This window comes from Pipistrellus hanaki, assembly GCF_964339955.1.
Source record: "Pipistrellus hanaki genome assembly, chromosome: 1".
Classification (NCBI taxonomy): Eukaryota; Metazoa; Chordata; class Mammalia; order Chiroptera; family Vespertilionidae; genus Pipistrellus; species Pipistrellus hanaki.
Window position 1 is genome coordinate 91,245,831 of NC_140503.1, and position 23,162 is coordinate 91,268,992.

At 39.1% G+C, this 23,162-nt stretch overlaps 1 protein-coding gene across 3 annotated transcripts in view; it reads right to left on the reverse strand.

The window, feature by feature from the left end:
* ZNF438 (zinc finger protein 438) overlaps positions 1–23,162 on the reverse strand; it is a 140,717-nt gene that overhangs the window by 90,292 nt on the left and 27,263 nt on the right. For 2 of the 3 annotated variants that reach the window (XM_084875935.1, XM_084875936.1), the window contains one exon: positions 12,162–12,221. The exons of the other annotated variant lie outside the window; for it this stretch is intronic. The gene's annotated coding sequence lies outside the window, so the exon portion shown is untranslated. The remainder of the gene's footprint in view (positions 1–12,161; positions 12,222–23,162) is intronic. 3 annotated transcript variants of the gene reach the window in all.

Consider the following 23,162-nt stretch of genomic DNA (forward strand, 5'->3'; position numbering starts at 1 on the left):
CTATAGATTAAATCTAGCTTTTCTAGCATTCTGTACATAATAACCCAGAGCACTAAACAGATTTGTACTTTGTATTTTTTATTTTGCATTTGCATTATTTTATTCACTATAATGTTTTTGAGAGTCCTTCAAGTTGTGTGTATCAGTACTTTATCCCCTTTTATTGCTGAACCAGGTTTAAACAGTCAGTTAACTTCCAAAGAAAGTCAAACAGTAGGAAACAATCTGTTTTATATTTATCTATATATGAATCATTTCTACCATTCTTTATTCCTTTGTATAATCCAAATTTCCATGTGGTATTATTTTTCCCTTTTGCTTGAAGAACTTCCTTTAATATTTCTCGTAATGTAGATCTGCTGGTCATAAGCTGTATCAGTTTTTGTCTAAAAATGTTATTTCTCCCTCCTTTATTTTCTTGTTTTATTGGATATAAAATCCACGGTTGACAATTCTCTTAGCACCTGAAAAGTGCCATTAACTTGTATTCTGGTATACACAGTTTCTGATGACAAGTTTGTTGCCATTCTTAACTTTATTTATTTGTATGTAATGTCTTTATTTTCCTCTACCTAATTGTAAGAGGTATTTTTCTTGTTTTTGTTGTTGTTTTGTTTTTGTTTTTGTTTTTATCATTGATTTTGAGCATTTTTCTTATGGTGTTTTGAGGTGTGTGTGTGTGTGTGTCTGTCTTACCTGGGGTATAAGTTTCTTGGATCTGTGGGTTTACAGTGTTCTTCAAATTTGGGGAAATTTCAGCCATTATTTATTTAAATGTTTTTTCTCTCACCCTTCCCCCAAATCTGAGACTCAATTTACACTTATGTTAGACCCATAGCTATTAGCCTATAGGACACCAAGTTGCTGTACATCTTTTTCAGTTTCTTTTCTCTCTGTGCTTTTGGTTAAATTCTTACCATGTTTTCAAGGTCACTGAGCTTATCTCCTAAAAGATCTAATCTTCACTAATTCCATCTAGAAAAAAAATTTTTTTATTGATTTTTTACAGAGGAAGGGAGAGAGTTAGAGAGCTAGAAATGTCAATGAGAGAGAAACATCGACCAGCTGCCTCCTGCACACCCCCTACAGGGGATGTGCCCGCAACCACTGTACATGCCCTTGACCGGAATCAAACCTGGGACCTTTCAGTCTGCAGACCGACGCTCTATCACTGAGCCAAATGGCTTCAGCCCATCTAGAAAAATTTTCATTTCAAGTTATTGTACTTTTTATTTCTGGATGTTCCAATTTTTTCCTTTTTTACATCTTCTATTTCATTCCTCATGCTTATGTATATGTAGACCAGATTTATAATAGTTGTTTTAATGTACTTATCTGCTAATTCTAGCATCACTGTCATTTCAGGGTCTATTTCTGTTGCTTCTGTTATGGTATTTTTTCTCCTACTTCTTTGTCTAGTAATGTTTGATTGGATGCAGTTCACTGTAAATTATATTGCTGAATGCTGGATTTTTTTGTATTTGTTTAAAGAGTGATGGAATTCTTCTGGAAGACGGCTACTTATGAATTATATGATTCCTTTGAAGCTTGATTTTAAGCTATCTTAGGGTTTGTATAGAGGAACCTTTATTCTAGGGCTCAATCTTACACTGACTTGGTATTATTTCATTTATCAAGTTGTACTGAAGCACCCATCATACATAAAAACTGTTGTTTAAAATTTTAACCCTGCTATTTGGCTTCTGTAAATGCTTGCTTGCTTAAATAATAAGGAAAAAATAAGACTATTACCACTTCAGAGAGGCTATTAAACCTTCCCAGGACAAAATTATCAGTGCTGGCACCAGGCCAGGCCTTTGGTTGAGCTCTCAAGGCCCCAGCACATAGGGGCTCTTTAAGAATTTGCAAAAGGGACCAAAAACACCCCATATTTGGGAGACAAAGAAGGTAAAAACATATAAATAGGGAAAATCCCTCCTTGTTGGGGCCCAGAATTTGAGAGACATATTCCTCTGGACCGGCGCGTAATAAAGTGTGACTCCAAACTCTCCGCACTGTTTGATTATTCCAGTTTTCTGTAACGGTACTTGCCAGCTTCTTGGGTCTGCAGTTTGGTATTAAATCAGATGCTCAGGAGCACCCCTAGACCGATTCCAGGAATTCCTTCTCTTCCCAACAAACTCTTCTCCAGGAGGTGACATTTTAAAAGAACCAGGCTCTTCTATCCTGTCTCCGTATTACTTTCTTCCTTGCTCCATAGTTAGGGTTAGGCACTTCACTTCTAAATTCAGGTTGTTGAACTTTAAAGGTCAAAAGAAGAACAAATCTCCTAAAAACCTGCTAGGCTAGGATAATCTTACTGAAAGAGAAGGTGGCAAGGAAAAAAAAGAAAGTACTTATTTTATATTTACAGGAATTAAATAAAATAAAAAGCCAACCATAGATTTTTGCCTCTCCAGAAGCGTATGCAAAATATATACCAGTAAATATTGAAAAAAGAAATGTTTCCACATCTAACTCATAATTATTCATAAAAAGTATTCATCACCCCCTTTTTAAAAAAATAGTTGCCCTTTATTATCTTTGTTGGCAGATGCTCTAACTGAAATCCTAAAGTGAAGCCCCCACTAAACCATTAAATAGCTATGCACTTTTTGAGAAAAATAATGAGCAGATATTTGGGGGGAGGTTGAAGAGAAGTATGCAGGTGGCAGAAAGCAAATGTTTCGTTTAAACTCTGTTGTAATAAATCAAGTTTGAGTGAATAGCTATCTAAAAGTTTTAATAATGTTAATAATAATAAACTATGTCTAGAAAATTATGCAGGCATATTATTGAAAACTGAAACATGACAAATACATCAAGATAAAAAATATACTCCTCGGAGTTTTGCTAAGCATATACTTACACACACACACACACACACACACACACCTACACACACACACACACACACACACACACACACAAACACTTCATTTAAATTGAGATAATAGTGCAGGTATAATTTTTTAAATTTCCTTTTAATTATGTTGTAAGCATAATTGCGAGTCACTGAATGTTACTTAAAAACGTGATTCTTAACCAGGGACTGGACTAGTAAAATGAAGTTTTAGGGACGAAATAAGCAGGTTTAGGAAATTTTAAAAATTAAGGAGTCCATGGAAGAAACACAGTGCTACAGATTTGCAAAAGAGTATATCTCCATAAGACAAGGGAGCTGGGAGTAGCAAAAAGTACATATTTACAAAACAAAGGGAAGAAAACCCCACATTCAAAGAAAGAGGGGGTGGAAAGCCCAGAGGGAATAGAATAATAGGGAGAAAAAGGAGGAAACTTCATGGGAGACTTAACTCTGGAGTTGTTATAGTGACCAAATCAGAAGGGGATAGTGACCAATCAGAGGAGATATCAAAGCACAAAGATCTGCAGACTTTAAAAACCTTAGAAAAAAGGACTCAGTGGGACTCTTTCCCCCTCCCCATGTGGGAATCTGTGCTTGTTTCTCAAAAAATTTCCACCTTTACTATACTACCTTTCATCTGTGGTTTCATTCTTCAACTCCACTGGACAAAACCCTGGGAAAACCACCCTGCCCAGGGGAACACCGTGTGTTCCAGTCCCAATTTCCCGTATCACTAGGAAAAGGTAAGTGGAGCATCTTAGATGCCCCACACACCTCTTCCTAGACCCAGACCTGTTCCTAACAAACACAGAATATGAATGTATTGAAATTCCTTGCTATTCAGAGTGGGGTCCATGGATCAACAGCATCAGCATTACCTTGGAATTTGTTAGAAATGTACCACAGATTTAATCAAAACCTACATTTTAACATGATAGCCAGGTGATTCATATGTACATTACAGTTTGAAAAGCAGTGGAAATCCAGAGTTATTACATTCTCTTTGAAATTTGTGGTATAAGAAATCAGTTAACTAGGTTTCTTAGAATTATGAGTTAAAGAATTTAAGGATCAAAAATGACAGGTAGTTATACAATTAAATTTGAATCACAGCTATAACAAACTATGTAACTATGAGAAATAATGCAACCTATCCAAGACTTAGTTTCCTCATCTGTTAAGTCAGAATTATAATAGTTTTTCCCCACAAGATTGCCATGAAGATTAAATGAGCTAAAATACATGATACACTTAGAACACTTAGTGTTATTTATGTGTTTGCTATTATCATTAAGAGGAAAAACAAGTAAATAAAGAGGGGCTAAGTAAACCTAATACACCATTTTAAGATCTAAACTTTCAGACATAGCTATATGTAGTTTAAAAGCCTCTTTTACTTCATTCCTGGTTCTCAGATCTATTGTTAAACAGCTGAGAAAAGTGTACAAGAGCCCAACAGAGCCAGAGTGGCTCAGTTGCCTGGGTATTGTCCTGTGCACAGAAAGGTTGTGGGTTCAATTCCTGGTCAGGGCATGTATCTAGGTTGCAGGTGAAGATTTGAAAAAAAAAAAAAAAAGACAAGTGTACTGCATTTGACAACTGCTTTCCCCCTGGTGGTTGGCTTTAAAAGGATTGTGGATATGTAAGTTTTCTGCTAAAGCCAGGTGCAAAAATTATTCTCAACTGCATAGGTACAAGACATCAAGAACCATTATACTTGTGTAATGTTTATGTTATCTTTAGAACCAAGAAGGTATGACTGTCTATCTCACCTCCTAGGAGGATCCCTGGCTCGAGTCAAGACAGGAATATCAATACAGTAAGTAATCCAAATTGTTTGTTTTGATTAGAATAGCAGTTTTGTTTAAGTGAATCTAAATACTGACCAGGAAAAAAAGAGTCAATCTAAAAATCAGGGTGCTGATATCGTATGTCGTGCCAAGTACATGCTAGTTTGGGGCAGGCCCTAGTGTTGTAAGAAGCAATGACTAGCTGGATACAACTTTTATATATGTCATCCTTTGGTACTAACTACCAAAGCAATCCTATCTAATAAAAAGGTAATATGCAAATTGACCACCACCCCTATGTGAACACAAGATGGCCACAACAAGATGGCCAGCAGGGGAGGGCAGTTTTGGGCAACCAGTCTGGCAGTGGAGGGCAGTTGGGGGGAACAGGCCTGCAGGGGAGGACAGTTGGGGGTGGACCAGGCCATCAGGAAAGGGCAGTGAGGGTTGACCAGGCCTGCAGGGGAGGGCAGTTGGAGGAAACCAGGCCTGCAAGGGAGGGCAGTTGGGAGCGACCAGGCTGGAACGGGGAAGCAGTTAGGGACAATTGGGCCGACATGGGAGGGCAGTTAGTAGCGACCAGGCTGGCAAGGGAGGGAAGTTAGGGGTGACCAGGCCAGCAGGGGAGGGCAGTTGAAGGCAACCAGGTCAGCAGAGGAGGGCAGTTAGGGGCAATCAGGGTGGCAGGGGAGCAGTTAGGCTTCGATCAGGCTGGCAGGAGAGTGGTTAGGGAATGATCAGGCTGGCAGGCAAAAGCAGTTAGAGACAACCAGGCAGACGGGCACACAGGTGAGCAGTTGGGAGCCAGCAGTCCTGGATTGTGAGAGGAATGCCAGATTGGAGATTGTGCAGGCTGGGCTGAGGGACACCCCTCCGCCCCCAAAGGCATGAATTTCATGCACCGGGCCTCTAGTCTATACTAATAGAGGAATATGCAAATTTTCCAGGATGCCATCATAGTAACAGTAATGACCGAACAGCAGGCTGCATGGGGCGACAAGGCTGGAAAGGGAGGTTAGTGAGGGATGACCAAACAAATGAACAGCAGCCTGCATGGGGCGACCAGGCCGGGGGAACAGTGAGGGGCAGTAAGGCCAGCGGGGGGACAGGGAGCAGTTAGGAGCAACCAGGCTGGCAGGAGGGGACAGTTGGGAGTGACCAGGCCAGCAGGGGGAAACCAGGCCAATGGAGAAGAGCAGTTGGTAGTGACCAGGCCAGCAGGATGGGGAGGTATTGGGGGCAACTAGGCCAGCAGGGGATTAGTTAGGGGCAATTAGGCCAGCAGGCAGAGGCAGTTAAGAGTAATTAGGCTGACAGGGGGGGAAGTTATGGGTGATCAGGCAGGCAGGCAGGTGAGCAGTTGGTCCCAGATTGTAAAAGGGATATCCAGCAGTCAGACATCCCTTGAGGGGTCCCGGATAGGAGAGGGTGTAGGCTGGGCAGAAGGGATCCACCCCCCCACCCTCTGCCCCAATGCACAAATTTCGTGCACCAGGCCTCTAGTAAAATATAAAATACTTTGTATTATAGAGACCCTGAAAACCATTCTTTATTATATCATTAATTCCAAGTACCACAGTTCAATGGTTACAGAAAAGTTGAATTTGATGAATAGCCTTATTCAGGTCCAACTGAAAACATTTGTAAGTTTAAGTTCTCTATTACTTAGATCATTATTTTTGCCTTTCTAAGATAAGATAAGGAAATGACTATTTCATCCTCAATGAAACATCCAAACATAGTCACTACTTCTCAAAGTGCTTCTAGTTTAAGGCTAAGGATGAGGTGAATTTTCCATTGCTAGCAAAATCTGACCAAAGACTATTTCCAAATATATTCCTTACTTTTACAACTGAGGAAAATTTTGCTAATAACTAAAATCTATTAGGGAACTTGTCTACTATGTACATATTGCTTATTTTAGACCTGAAATCAATCAAAATAAGTTTTATATAAAAAATGAGAGAACAAAATGCCTCAAAGTAATAAATTCCTTAGAAGAGGACTTGGCCAATCTGACTGGAAATCAAACTTGATATTAGCTCTTCTTTCACCTCACACATTGGAAACTTCACCTAGAAGTGCTTTATACTTCTAGATATTACCTCACTATTGGGAAGATCTTAGAAATCAACTGTCCCCTTCTCCACTTCAGAATAGTTTTCCTCCACCACATCCCACAAGGGGATCACCCCAATTTTTATACCTCAAAGAAAAGCAAGAAGGCACTGTCCTATGAAACAGCCCAGCCTATTTTCATGCCGATGTGACTGTTACCAATGTATTCATTATAGTGTTCATTACACTGAGCAGAAATCTCTCTCTGTAACTTCTCTCCACTGATCTAGCTATATCTTTCTATATCACTAAATCTCCAGACCCTCTTACACTTGAAACCAATTCACATGACAGAAAGTTGGAATAATAAAAGCACAACATTTATAGCATGACCTTTCCTACTAGGGTCTCTGTGCTAAAAAGCTTTGCATATGTACTTTTCTTCTCTTTAAATCTAGCTCCAGTTGTAAAAGGCTAGAGGCTGGACTGTTTAGGATAGGGGTGTCGAACTCAATCAGAGAAGGGGCCAAAATCTAAAATCCAGCCTAAATCGCGGGCCGAATGGTTTACTGAACAGTCATAAACTGACAATGTCATAAACTGACAGCGGAGTGCAGTGATGACAGCGCGGTGCGGGCCACATTGCAAGGCCTGGCGGGCTGGATTTGGCCCGCGGGCCTTGTGTTTGACACATGTGGTTTAGGATGATGGCGTAGAGTAGGGGAGTAGGAGGGATTTATCTGATTCCAAATGAACTTGGAGAATTTAGAGAAAAGCACATAGTGAATAAATGTAGAAGGTGGCCAAGGACTAGGCCCTAAAGAATGCCAACTTTTGGAAAAGATGAAAAGGAGAAGATAGAAAGGGAAATTTTATATTATCTTATGTTTTCAAGTATAAGAGAAACTAGAGATTTAGAACTACAGAAAGACATAGCTAGATGGGGAAGTTATAGAGATTTCTGTTCAGTGTAATAAGCACTATCCTATCTAATAAAAGAGTAATATGCAAATTAACCATCATTCCACTATACCCACAAGCCACATCCATCAGCCAATCAGGAGTGAGTATGCAAATTAACCAAACTAAGTTGGCTACAGCCACAGAGAGAGCAGGAGGGAGACTTGGGTTTCCCCGGTGATGGAGGAAGCCAAACTTTCTGCATACTCTGGCCAGCCAGGCTTCCACTTAAGGCTATAAATTTTCAATTATACCCTGTTTCCCTGAAAATAAGACAGTGTCATATATTAATTTTTGCTCCCAAAGATGAGCTAGGTCTTATTTTCAGGGGATGTCTTATTTTTCCATGAAGAAGAATACAGTACACATTTATTGTTAAGTGAAAATAAAGGAAATTTATTACCTGTATATGGTACGGTAGTACGGTAGTTGTCAACACAAACCAGACAAACTGTGAATCCTACAGTATCAAGAATTTACTCATTTATTCAATGACAATCATGTCATCATCTTCTGGAACATCATCATAACAATCCAATTCCTGAATTTCCTGGTGAGTTTCTTGTGACTCCATTTCTTTCAGAATCAGTGGACCAAATCTCTCATGTTTAGCCTAAGGGGGGCCTTATTTTAGGGGATGCCTTATATTTCACTCAGAAGGAAACCTGTAAGTAGGTCTTATTTTCGGAGGATGTCTTATTTTCAAGGAAACACGGTAGAAGATATATAAATCCCAACAGAAATGGCAGCAGCCACAGAACTGAAGAGAGCAGAAGGCTAAGGTTGCCCCCGGCGATGGAGGAAGGAAAGCTTCTGCAGCCCTGGCCTGCTTTGACCTCTGCTTAAGGTTACAAGTTTCAATTGTAGAAGATAAGTAAATCCCAGATACCAGGGCCTCCACTTGGGCAAACCACCACAGTCTCCTCAGAAAGGCTGCTCCACACCCCAAGGGAACCCCCAACCTGATCCAGAACACCCTTTAGGACAAACCAGCTGGCCTCCACCCATGCATCAGGTCTCTATCAGATCTAATAAAAGAGTAATATGCAGATTGACCATCACTACAATACACAAGATGGTTGCCCCTATGTGGTCAAAGATCCTGCCCGCATGTGGACACAAGATGGTCACCACAAGATGGCCAGCATGGGAGGACAGTTGGGAGGGACCAGGCCTGCAAGGGAGGGTAGTTGGGGGCGATCAACCCAGCAGAGGAGGGCAGTTAGGGGTGATAAGGCCAGCAGAGGAGGGAAGTTGGGGGCAAACAGGCTATCAGGAGAGCAGTTAGACATCAATCAGGCTGGCAGGAGAGTGTTTATGGGATGATCAGGCTGGCAGGCAGAAGAGGTTAGGGGCAATCAGAAAGACAGGCAGGTGAGCAATTGGGAGTCAGCAGTCCTGGATTGTGAGAGGGATGTCCAACTGCCCATTTAGACCTGATCTCAGTAGGTCCTTCGAGGGTCCCAGATTGTAGAAGATACAGGCTGGGCTGAGGGACATCCCCATGCACAAATTTCGTGCACCAGGCCTCTAGTAATGAATAAGTTGCTAACTTATCCTTACTCAAAAAGCAGTTAAAATTATTTTATATCTACACACTATAAAATCCATAGCCAGTCGTTATAATCTTTTTTAAAACCACCTTTTAAAGTCATATGCCTATTCTATTTCTGACTCCTGCCTATTGACTGAGTTTGGATAGCTGCATTTTATGTGTCAGTTGCTCAATTGTTCCATCCCTAACCTCTGGCATGTGTCCTAACTTCTGAATCCAAGTACTCACCCCAACTAACAACTTCTACTTGCTCAATACTGACCAGGAGACACATTGAGATCATATTCTCCAGAGCTGCCAAAATTTCTTGGCATATGATCAATGAAGCACACAGTAAGTGAGTATTCAGCAATTAATCAGGTGACAGAAACCAACTAACATATTAGGGAACTGCAAAATGATCCAGATCAAGGTTGAAATAGAGAAATGGAGATTGTACACCAAACTAGTTTCCCCATGGGAAAATTTAATCTTGGTTACCCAATGTGATCAGACATCCTTTTATCCAGAATAACTAAAGTATCTGAAGTTTATCATGCATTTAAGGATTCAGAATTCCCAGGAAATTGGAAACATTATAAACCAAACTGTAGGTACAGCCATCAGGTGCACTTGTTCAATCTGCCCCATACCCTCAGAGTTAGCTTGAAGACATCTGTTAGTCTCAGCCTCATCTATACAGGGAATTCTAAACTATCTCATAGGTGTGTATGAAGATTAATGAGATCATCTTACATAATAAAAGCCCGGTGAACATAGCAGGGAATGACTGGAACGACCGCTCGACCAGTCGCTATAAGGTGCATTGACCACCTCTTGGTCCCTCCCTCTGACCTGCAGGCTCTCATCACAGCATGACCAATGGGGAACCACAGGGAACCGGGTAGTTGGTGTTGGGGTGGGACTGGAGAACTGGAGAGTGAGTGGAACAGCCAACCTCTTGGTCCCTCCCCGCAGCCCACAAGCTCCAATTGCAGCATGCCAAATGTGGAACCACGAGAAACTGGGTTCTCATTTATACTTTAGATTATCACAAAGTGTCAGTCCACTGAACGATAAAACACGTCTCTAAAAGCAACAATTTTAATGCTCTTCTAGCATAGAATGATAAAAAGCATGTATTTTTTTTTTAGTTGTATAAACTGGTATATAATCAATCACATTTAAACTCTCCTGTAAAAACTCTCCTCCATTTTTCTAAACTTCTTTACCAAGGTTGGCACAGTTATATTACACAACTAAGAAATAAAGGTGTGAATTCTATTAACATGAGATTGATAACAATAATTCTGAATAAAAATCGAGCAAAAACATAACTTCCAAGCCTAAAAATTATTCTATAAAAGTCATTCAGGACCCGGTCTCTTGTTGTAAATGTCTATATCCTTTACGTATAGTGTATTTCTATTTCCCTGTATGAAATTTAAGTTTAACTAAAATCTTTAAAGTTGGCAATAGAAGCAGGAAACCATTTATAAAGAAAGCATGGCTATATTACTTTTATTAATGAAAAGTTATATAATAGTTTCAGAGTTCCCTTCTTATACTCTTTTAATATTTATAGAAATTTAAAAGAGTTATACTACCTGAGTTCATTTTGGAAACTGATCATTTCTATTATCTGACAGGAACAGATTATTTTAGTGCAATTATGGAAATGGTTATTTGAGAGTTATACTCATCTTTATTCATGATCTTTAACAACAACAGGTCATCTGTATCTATTACTTGATCTACAAGCTCAAATAAGTGTGACTGAACCAAACTACACTAAGAGAGTCTGAACTCCAAACCACTGAGTCACATCACTAGTCTTTTTGCCTTTAACAGTACATTAAAAAAAAGAAAAGAAAACAGTGTTCTGGAAACCATTTAAAGGACCTGCTTGTGATAACAGAAAGTGCTATACTAAACTACTGAAGAACACACAAGTACCTGGAAGGACTCAGAGCAAAGTTGTAGCCAAGAACAAGGATGTGTTCATGAGCACCATACCACTGTCCAAAAACTAAAGTCCCACACCTCTTATGAAACCTATGGTTGCATATTTCCCTATATCTCTATTTCATGAAATTTAGACTTTTAAAAAGATAATAATTTTGATTTTTCAAACTACTATGTAGAAAAGTCACTTATAATTTCAAACCAATAAACCTTGATATTTTTCTGCTGTAATTAAACATTGTTTTGGAATAATTCTAGAGTTACAGAAAAGTTGCAAAGATAATACAAAGAACTTATAAGCCCTTCACCCAGTTTCACCTACAGTTAACATCTTATATAACCATGGCTTTGTCAAAACTAAGAAACTAACATTGGTACATTACTATTAACTAAACTATAGACTTTATTTGGATTTTCCTCACGGATATATTTTATCAGTTCTAAGACCCAATCCATGGTACCACATTGTATTTAATGACATGTTTTTAGTGCTTTCTGTTTTAGAACATGCTAAACTTGTGCGTCTTATAAACAATGTTCTAACTATAATTATTATAAAAAGATGGGACGTGCCCACACCAGTTTGGCTTGGTGAATAGAACATTGCCCTGTGGACTGAAGGGTCGCAGGTTCTATTCCGGTCAAGGGCATGTACCTTGGTTGTGGGAACATCGCCAGTAGCAGGTGTGCAGGAGGCAGCTGATGTTTTTTTCCTATGGATGTTTCTAACTCTCTATCCCTCTCCCTTGCTCTCTGTAAAAAATCAATAAAATATATAAAAAAAATACAGCTCCTTGGAAGATAAGATTTATTGTATGATAGGGAAATGTTACATTATGATTAATGTAAACATGGCATTTCTATTAATGTTTCATTGAGAAGAAAAGAGGTAAATCTTTAAAGATATGCTCCATTGTTCACATTGTCAGGAAACTGTTAGATCAAATCACTTTCAGAAATATTTCTTCAAAAAATGCTTGTCACTTACCTTTCTCTCAAGGCTCCAATAAAAAGTCATAAGATATGTGGTAAATCTTTTTAATTAATCCTGTAATAGAATATAAAGTATTATTATAATCATATTCAAATAATAAATTTTTATCAAATATATCATATTCAAATAATGATTTTTTATCAACTATATGTAAAACTATTTTCCTTTCATTCCAAAATTTCATTTTTAATTACTATATCACCTTTTTATTAAGATAACAAAAAACAAATTTAATGGAGAATAATTCCATATATGAATTATATGTCTTTAAAAACAAAGGCATGCTATCAAGATACCCAATGGCATATTCCATAGAATTAGAACACATATTCCAAAAATTTCTATGGAACAACAAAAGAGCCCACATTGCTAGAGCAATCTTGAAGAAAAAAAAAAAAGAAGAAGAAGAACAATAAAGTGGGAAGAAGTTCTCTGTCTTACATCAACCTTATATCAAACTATACTACAAGGCCATAGTAATCAAAACATCATGGCAATGGCATAAAAACAGACATATAGATCAATGAACAGAATGGACAGCCCAGGAATAAACCCACACCTTTATAGATAATCAATACTTGACAAAGAAGGTAAGAACACAATGGGGTAAAGACAGTCTATTCAATAAATGGTGCTAGGAACACAAGACAGTTACATCGGGGGAAAAAACAAAAAAAAGAAGAAAAAAAAAACAAAAAAAACTGGACCACCTTCTTACACCATCCATAAGAATAAACTCGAATGAAAAACTTCAATGTCAGTCCTAGTTCGTTTGGATAAGTGAATAGAGTGTTGGCCTGTGGACTAAATGGTCTTGGATTCAATTCTGGTCAAGGGCACATGTCTGGGTTGTGGGCTCGAACCCTAGTAGGAGGTATGCAGGAGACAATCAATGCTTCTCTCTCATCATTAATGTTTCTCTCACTCCCTCTCTCATCCTCTCTGAAATCAATAAAAATATATATTAAACAAATAAAAAATAAAGGCTTCAATGTTAGACTCGAAACCATAAAACTTCTAAAAACATAGGCAGTAAAATCTCAGACATTTCTTAGTGATATTTTTTATGATATATCTACTTAGACAAAAGAAACAAAAAAATAAATAAGTAAATGGATTACATAGAACTAAAAAGCTTTTGCATAGCAAAACCATCATCAAAATGAAGACAATCCACTCAATGGAAAAACATATTTGCTGATACATCTATAAGGTGTTATTATTCAAGGTTTACAAATCTACACTAAGAAAAGAGATACATCCAAATTTACCATATCTTCACTATGCCCACAAGCCACGCCCACAAGCCAATCAGGTGCAAGTATTACCCAACCAAGATGGTTACAGTCACTGAGCGAGCAGGAGGCTTAGGTTTCCCCAGCGATAGAGGAAGCCAAGTTTTTTGGCTGGCTCTAGCCTCCGCTTAAGACCACAAAGTTTCAATTATAGAAGATAAATAAATCCCACATACTAGGGCCTCTGCTTGGGTTGCAGGCAGGGTGACCATCCTGCATACCACCACAGGCCCCTTGCCCAGGCCACCCGCCCCATGCCCCAAGGGAACCCCCAACCTGATCCGGGACATCCTTCAGGGCAAACCAGCCAGTCCCCATACATGCACCAGGTCTCTATCCTATCTAATAAAAGAATAATATGCAAGTTGGCCGTCACTCCAACACACAGATGACTATCCCCATGTGGTCAAAGATGGTTGTCCCCATGTGGACACAAGGTGGCCACCATAAGATGACCATCAGGGAAGGGCAGTTGGGAGGGATCAGGCCTACAAGGAAGGGCAGTTATGGGTGATCAGGCCAGCAGGGGAGGGCGCTTGGGAGGGACCAGGTTTGCAAGAGGGCAGTTGGGCGGGACCCAGGCCTACAGCGGAAAGCAGTTGGGGGGACCAGGCATGCAGGGAGAGCAGTTGTGGGGGACCAGGCCTCCAGGGAGGGCAGTTAGGGGTGACCAGGCCTATAAGGAAGGGCAGTTAGGGGTAATCAGGCTGGCAGGGGGTCAGTTAGGCTTTAATCAGGCTGACAGGGGAGTGGTTAGGGGGTGATCAGGCTGGCAGGCAGAAGCAGTTAGGGGAATCAGGAAGGCAGGCAGCAAGCAGTTAGGGGAATCAGGAAGGCAGGCAGCAAGCAGTTAGGGGAATCAGGAAGGCAGGCAGCAAGCAGTTGGGAGCATGCAGTCCTGGATTATGAGTGGAATGTCCGACTGCCTGTTCAGGCCCAATCCTACTGGGATTGGAGAAGGTGCAGATTGGAGAGGGTGCAGGCTGGGCTTAGGGACACACCCCACATGCACAAATTTTGTGCACCAGGCCTCTTTTAATTTATAAAACTCAATTCCAAAAAGAGCAAACAATTCAAATAAAAAATGGGCAAAGGACCTGAATAGAATTTTTTTTCAGAGGGCATACAGATGGCAAATATACATATGAAAACATGACTAATCATCAGAGAAATGCAAATTAAAACCACAATGGATATCACCTTACACCTGTCAGAATAACTACTATCAATAAATCAATGTTTGGAGAGGATGTGGAGGAAAGGGGACCCTTGTGCACTACTGTTGGGAATACAGACTGGTGGAGTCACTGTGAAAAGCAGTAAGGAGTCACGTCAAAAAATTAAAAATAGAACTGCCTTATGACCCATTCTGGGAATTTATCTGAAAAAACCCAAAACACTTATTCAAAAGAATATATGCACCCCTTTGTTCATTGCAGAGTTGTTTACAATAGCCAAAATTTGGAAGCAGCCTAAGTGTCCATCAGTAGATGAGTGGATTAAAAAAAGCCATGGTACATTTAAACAATGGAATACTACTCAGCTATAAAAAAAAAAAAAAAAAAAAAGGAAATCTTACCTTTTGTGATAGCATAGATGGACCCAAAGAGCCTTATGTTAAGTGGAATAAGTGAGTCAGGGAAAGACAAGTACCATATGATTGCACTCATTTGGAAACAAAATGACCTAACAAACAAGATAGAAATAGATTCATAGAGAGCAAGCTGAGAGCTGTGGGGGTGAGAGGGTTGGGAGGTTGGGGGCCGGGGGCCGGGGGGGGGGGGGAGAGTTGGAAGGATTGAGCAAAAATAAAAATAAAAAATAAAAAACTCATGGACACTTAGTGGTGACTGCTGTGGGGAGAGGGGTAGGGAAAAGTGGAGGGCAGAATGGGTTACGTGATGGAAGTAGACATGACTTCGTATGGTGAACACACAATGCAGTTAACAGATGATGGGGAATTGTGCAACTGAAACTTGTACAATTTTGTTAACTAATGAAACCCCCATGAATTCAATAAAAAGGAAAACAAAAAAAGGAAAAGTCAAGCTAATAGGAGATAATATTTGTAAATTATATATCTGATAAAAGACATATTCAGAAAAAAATAATAAAGGCATGCAAATTTTAATAAAAGCTTTAAGATAAATAGAAAAGGTTATAGAAAAAAAGGCCACAATGAATAAAAATTGACTAACAAGGATGTTTCAGATTCTTTTCAATGTACATAATGCTGTGGAAATTACTAAAGAGTCATAAACAAGTGAATCATATTGAGGGCAAAGTCTTTATGAAGGAAAATAGTAAGGGTTTGGGACTAGATTTTTTTTAAAAGTGTCTGGCAAAATATCTATGTATAACAGTTTGCCTGAGGCAGTGCCAAATTATTCCCACTGTCTCAACCAATTTATTATTTGTCCTGGATTTTCCATTTTCTAGTGATATTTTAAAAGTAGTATTATAATAAGCCAGGACTTTTACTTTCAGGTTCTGCCCTAATCTCATTGAGCAGTGTGAGATGCATGTGCACTGAACCTAGTGCCATTTAACATGTGGTTAAATCTGAAAGGCCCTGACCAGTAGCCCATCTCTGGATGGACTGTATCTGATGGGCTGTAACTATAACTTCATCCACAAATATACCACCCAAGCCACTTACATAAAGAGCATTCAGGAGTAGCTAGGGACAACTGACTCCTTTATCTTGGGTGAAGGTTGAAGAAATATTCAATGCTGCTGCCCTGCTTATGCCTAACTTGATTACACCAATTAAGAAAAGCATATGGAGAAGATGTTTTAAATATTACTCTATAAAGCATGGCTTTCCAATTAGGTCAAATGACTGTTATTTAAATACATATGTATAACCTACTGGTATGGTGATAACCAGAGGGAAGGAGGGAGGGGATGGGCTTGGTAGAGGTGGGAAAAGGGAGGGAAAATGAGGACATTAGTACTAGTGTCAACAATAAAAATAAAAAAGACTGTTCTTTACATTTCTTAGTCAGCTATGATTACAAATTATCTTATTTAAACAGTCAAAGTTAAGTGACAGCTGACATTTTGTTGGCTCTATTAGCAAAAGAAATTCACACTTAAATGAGTGTCAGGAGATATATCAACTAGAAAAGTCAGTTAATTCCAATTGTTTGATTGTTTTCACATAATCCATCAAAGTAAAGCTTTTGGAAGTTCATTCTGTTGAATGTGAAACACCAGTCATTGCTGTAATTGCTACTTATACTGAGTAAAAATGTTTAACAATAAAGGTAAAATTATAGACCATTTTCATTTTTCAAAGTAATTAAGCTCTATAAAAGCCACATGAACACTGAATTTATGAAAACCAAACCATTGCTCTTAGAGGAAATACAGTTAGGTTCCTGCGAGCCTTTGGCCACAACAATTTCATCAACTAATTAAACATAACCTTGTTTTATGTGCATTTTAAAGACACCTTAATGTAAGTTGTTGATTCAATAATATTGCACAGTCAATAATATTGACTCATGCCTATATGAAGCTTTTTGTTAAATTTATTGTTGACAATATTATAGAAGTCCCCCATTTTCCCCAACTTTGTATCCCCCACCCAGCCCCCATCCCACACCAAGCTTCCCCACACTATTTTCTGTGTTCATTGACTATGCATATATGGATATAATTCTTTGGTTAATCTCTTCCCATGAGCTGCTTCCAGATCTTGTAAATAGTGCTGCTATGAACATAGGGTTGCATATGTTCTTTCTGATTGGTGTTTCGAGATTCTTTTTTTTTTTTTTTTTAATATATTTTATTGATTTTGTACAGAGAGGAAGGGAGAGAGATAGAGAGTTAGAAACATCGATGAGAGAGAGTCATCGATCAGCTGCCTCTTGCACACCCCCTACTGGGGATATGCCCGCAACCAAGGTACATGCCCTTGACCGGAATCGAACCCGGGACCTTCTAGTCCCCAAGCCGACGCTCTATCCATTGAGCCAAACCAGTTTCGGTGGTGTTTCGAGATTCTTAAGATATATTCCCAGAAGTGGGATTGTTAGGTCAAACAGCAGTTTCCCACTTAATTTTTTGAGGAAACTCCATAGTTTTCCACAATGGCTGCGCCAGTCTGTATTCCCACCAACAGTGTACAAGGATTCCCTTTTTTCTTCATTCTTGCTAGCACTTGCTGTTGTTGATTTACTGATGGTAGCCATTCTGGCAGGTGTGAGGTGCTACTTCACTGTAGTTTTGATTTGTATTTCTCCGATCATTAGTAACATTGAGCATTTTTTCATGTGTCTATTGGCTGTCTGTATATCCTCTTTGGAGAAATGTCCTTTGCCCATTTTTTAATTGGATTGTTTATCTTCCTGGTGTTGAGTTGGATGAGTTGTTTATATATTTTGAAAATTAAGTACTTATCAAATATGCTATTGGTAAATATGTTTCCCCATACAGTGGATTCCGTTTTCATTTCGTTGATGGTTTCTTTTGCTGTGCAGATGTACCGGTTTTTAGTTTGATGTACCGGTAATGCAATTAGTTTTTTTTTCTTTTTTCTTGTTTATCTTGCCCTAAGAGATGTATTAGGGGATATGCAGCTATGCAAGATGTCTAAGATTTTATTGCCTTTGTTTTATTTTAGAATTTTTATGGTTTTGTGACTTATAGTTAAGTCTTTCATCCATTTTGAGCTTATTCTTTTTTTCTCAATATGTTCTTATTGATTTTTTAGAGAAAGGAATGGAGAGAAATAGAGAGACAGAAATGCTGATGAGAGAGCATTGATATGCTGCCTCCTGCATGCCTTCTACTGGGGATCAAGCCCATAACCCAGGCATGTTCCCTGACAGTGAATCGAACCAGCAATCTTTTGGTTCATAGGTTGATGTTCAACCACTTGAACCACACTGCCAGGCTTGGGCTTATTTTTGTGTATGATGTAAGTTGATGGTCTAGTTTCATTTTTTTCATGTACTTGTCCCATTTTCCCAACTCCACTTATTGAAAAGATTATCATTACCATCATTACTCCATTATATGCTCTTACTTCCTTTGTCAAATATTGACCATAATTATATGGGTCAATTTTTGGGGTCTCTGTTTGTTCTATTGAACTACATGCCTATCCTTGTGCCAGTACCAGACTATCTTTATTACAGTGGCTTTGTAGTATATTTGATATTTTGATGCCTCCAACTTTCTTCTTCTTTCTCAAGTTCGCTGAGGCTAGTTGGGTGCTTTTTTGGTTCCATACACATTTCTGAAATATTTATTCTGGATCTGTGAAATATGTCATTGTTCCTTTAATAGAGATTGCATTGTTTTGGGTTATATGGACATTTTAATGATGGTAAATCTTCCAATCCATAATATAGTATATGCTTACACTTGATTGTATCCTCCTGTACTACATTTTTCAATGTCCTATACTTTTCTGAGAACAGGATTTTTCCAAGATATCATTTTCTGTTGTAGCAGTGGTAAATGGAATTTTGTTTTTTGGGTTTTTTAATTTTATCTTTCTAGGAATTCATTATTGGTATATAAAAGTGCCACCGATTTCTAGATATTAGTTTTGTATCCTGCTACTTTGCCAAATTCATTTATTAAATCTAGCCATTTTCATGGGGTCTTTTAAGATTTTCTGGGAACAATATTATGTCATCTGCAAATAATGACATTTTCACTTCCTTCTTTTCAACATGGATGTCTTTTATTTTTTCTCCTTATCTGATGGCTGTGGCTAGAACTTGCAGTATTATGTTGAATGCAGCTATCCTCTATCTTGTCCCTGATCTTAAGGGAAACACTTTCAGTTTTTGCCTATTGAGTTCAATGCTGGCTAAAGGTCTGTCTCATGTGGCTTTCATTATTATTGTTGAGGATTTTAGCATCTATATTTATTTGAGATAATGGCCTATCATTTTATTTTTGTAGTCTCTTTATCTATAAAATACGTTTTAGAATTAGGATAATGCTGGCCTCATGAAAGAGCTTGGAAATCTTCCTTCCACTTAAATTTCCTGAACAGTTTTAGGATGAGAGGTTATAGTTCTTCTATGAATATTTGATGAAATTGTCCAATATAGGACTTTTGTTTGCTGGGAGATTTTTGATTACTCCTTCAATTTCACTAGTTGTTATTGGCCATTTAAGGTTTTCTGATTCTTCCTGCTTGAGTTTTTGGAAGATTTTATGTTTCTAGGAATTTGATTATTTCATCCAGGTTGTTCAATTTGTTGGAATATAGTTGTTTACAGTATTTTCTTATAGTCCTTTGTTTTTCTGTGATGTCAGTTGTTACTCTGCCTCTTTAACTTCCTTTGTTTTTTAAATCCTTATTGTTGAAAGTATTACAAATGTCCCCCTTTTATCCAACCTGTCACCAGGTCTTCACACCTTACTGTGTCCATAGGTAAGATCTTTGGTTAATCTTTTCCCATCCCCCTCTGCCCTTCCCTCTGAAATTCATCAGTCTATTTCATGCTTCCATGCCTCTGATTCTATTTTATTTACCAGTTTATTTTGTTCATTACATTTATTTTGATTTTTAGATTCAATTGCTGATAGATATGTATTATGTATTTATTTCCATTTTATTCATATTTTTTATCCCCTTCCCCTTCCCTTTCTTCTTCCCTCTCTTCTTCCTCTTCTTCCCTTTTTTCCCCTCCTTCTCCTTCTCCTTCTCCTTCTTCGTCCTCTTATTAAAAATACCTTTCAACATTTCATGCAATACTGGTTTGGTGGTGATGAATTCTTTTAGCGTTTTCTTGTGAAGCTCTTTATCTGACCTTAAATTTTAAATGACAGCTTTGCTGGGTAGAATAATCTTGGTTGTAGTTCCTTGCTATTCATCACTTTGAATATTTCTTGCCATTTCCCTTTAGGCCTGCATAGTTTCAATTGAGAAGTCAGATGACAGTCATATGGGTGCTCCCTTGTAGGTAACTAACTGCTTTTCTCTTGCTGATTTTAAGATTCTCTATTTGTTCTTATGGCTTTTACTATAATTGACAAAATGCTGATCTCCAAATTTGTATTCAAGGCCTGATTTCTCTATTGAATGAAGATCCAAATTTCCAGACATCTACAGTTTTCTACCTGCATGTCCCACAGGACTTCACTCCCTCCCCAGATCCTTCCCAACCTTTCTTTTCTCCTGTGTTCCCCATTTCAGAGAATGATGGCAGTAGTCTGATATTCAATTTACTAATATTTACCCCTGCTTCTTAAAAACAATACTAGAGGCCCAGTGGATGAATTAGTGCATGAAGAGGGTCCCTTGGCCTGGCTGGCAATCAGAGCCAATCAGGGCTGGCCAGCCAGGGGAAGGGACTGAGGGAGGTTGGCCATCCATGGGAGGTTGGCTGTGGGAGCACAATGACCACCGGGGGGCAGCTCCTGCATTTGGCATCTGTGCCCTAGTAGTCAGTGCACTCATAGCTGCCATCGGTCCTCTGGTCATCTGGTCTTAACAGTCACTTAGTCCTATATATATATATATATATATATATATATATATATATATATATATATATATATATATATATTAGAGGCCCAGTGCACAAAATTTGTGCACGGGGGGGGGGGGGGGGGGTTGTCCCTCAGCCTAGCCTGCACCCTCTCCAATCTGGGACCCCTCGAGAGATGTCCAACTGCCCATTTAGGCCCAATCCCACAGGCAGTCGGGCATCCCTCTCACAACCTAGCACTGCTGACTCCCAACTGCTCGCCTGCCTGCCTTCCTGATTGCCCCTAACCACTTCTGTCTGCCAGCCTGATCACCCCCTAACCACTCCCATGCCAGCCTGATTGATGTCTAACTGCTCCTCTGCCAGCCCGTTTGCCCCCGACTTCCTTCCTCTGCCGGCCTGGTCACCCCTAACTGCCCTCCCCTGCACAGTTGATGGCCTTCAACTGCCCTCCCTTGCAGGCCTAGTCCCTCTCATCTGCTCTCCCTTGCAGGCCTGGTGCCTCCCAATTGCCCTCCCCTACTTGCCTGATCACCCGCAACTGCCCTTCCTTGCAGGTCTGGTGCCTCCCAACTGCCCTCCCCTGCTGGACATCTTGTAGTGGCCATCTTGTGTCCACATGGGGGCAGGATCTTTAACCACATAGGGGCAGCCATCTTGTGTGTTGTAGTAATGGTCAATCTGCATATTACTCTTTTACTAGATAGGATAGAAGCCTGGTGCACAGATGGGGTCCAGCTGGTTTGCCCTGAAGGGTGTCCTGGATCAGGGTGGGGGTTTCCTTGGGGTGTGCAGCCACCTGAGCAAGGGGACTGTGGTGGTTTGGAGGCTGGCCATCCCACCCAGCCACCCAAGCAGAGGCCCTGGTATCTGGGATATATTTACTTTCTACAATTTAAACTTTGTAGCCTGGAGCAGAGTAAAACTTCCCGCTCGCTCAGTGGTGGCAGCTGTATCTGTTTGGATTTGTTTACCTTCTATAATTGAAACTTTGTAGCCTTGAGTGGAGGCTTAGGCCCACAAGGGCAGGCGGCGGAAAGCCTGGCTTCCTCCATTGCTGGGGGAACGCCTCCCTCCTGCACCATGTGGCTGTAGCCATCTTGGTTGGGTTTACTTGCATACTTGCTCTGATTGGCTGGTGTGCATGTCTTGTGGGTGTGTCTAGTGAAGCAGAGTGATGGTTAATTTGCATATTACTCTTTTATTAGATAGGATTATTGACTATATTCCTCTTGTCTGGAATATTTTAGAAGAGATACTCTGTTATATAACTATGGATACTGAGAGAGGCCATATGATTGGTTGGCTAGGACTATGCCTAACATATAGCTCATCTTATCTAAGTTGCTTACAAAAGCACTACATGGGAAAGCATGCAAAAACAAAAGCAAGAAAGATTGAGAACCACTCTTTTTGTATCTCCTCATTATAATTATTCTCCACTTTCTTTCCAAAATACAAATCTGATTATGTCATAACACTCTAAAACTTTCAGTGGCTTCTGCACAGATCATGTACTTCCACACCTCCACCTTTCTATTTATGTTTTTCTCTTTTTTCCTCTGTTTGCCAAAATCTTCTCATCTGCCTGCTCAAGAGTCATCTCACTGGAGAAGAATTATCTTATCTCCATAGTCCCCTTTGTAAGTAACAGTTTTGCTCTCTCATTGCTTTTTGCTTATTGCTTATCATGACTGTCTATCTTCCCTGCCAGAAAAGGACTTCCCTAAAGGCATTCTGTATCTCAACCATTAGCAGATGCTACATACTAAAAAAAATGTTAAGTCACTGTCATTTATAACTAACTTCTTCAAAATCTAAAGAACTTATTATTGATAATGTGAATACATTTATAATCTACAAAATACTAAGTGATATATATCTATAAGATAGAATCATTTAGAATATAAAGCAAAAATTAAATATCTCAAACTATATACTTTAGGCACAGGAAAAATTCAGAGAACTAATTCATATTCACATAAATGCAGCTTTCTTGTGAGCCCACACTTTGTAGAAGCCCATGCTGTTTCCTCATAGCTAAATCAGGTAATTAGACAGTATGAAGAGAGTTTAGCTTTGATGAGGAGTGGGGAGATCAAGTCTGACAGCTAATTTTTAAAATTAAACATTGTATCATAAAGATTTAAAAGTTTTCTTTATTTAATATAAAATTAATCTATAATTTAAAACCTTTATAATTTCATTTTGCATATTACTTTTCAAATATGGTTCAA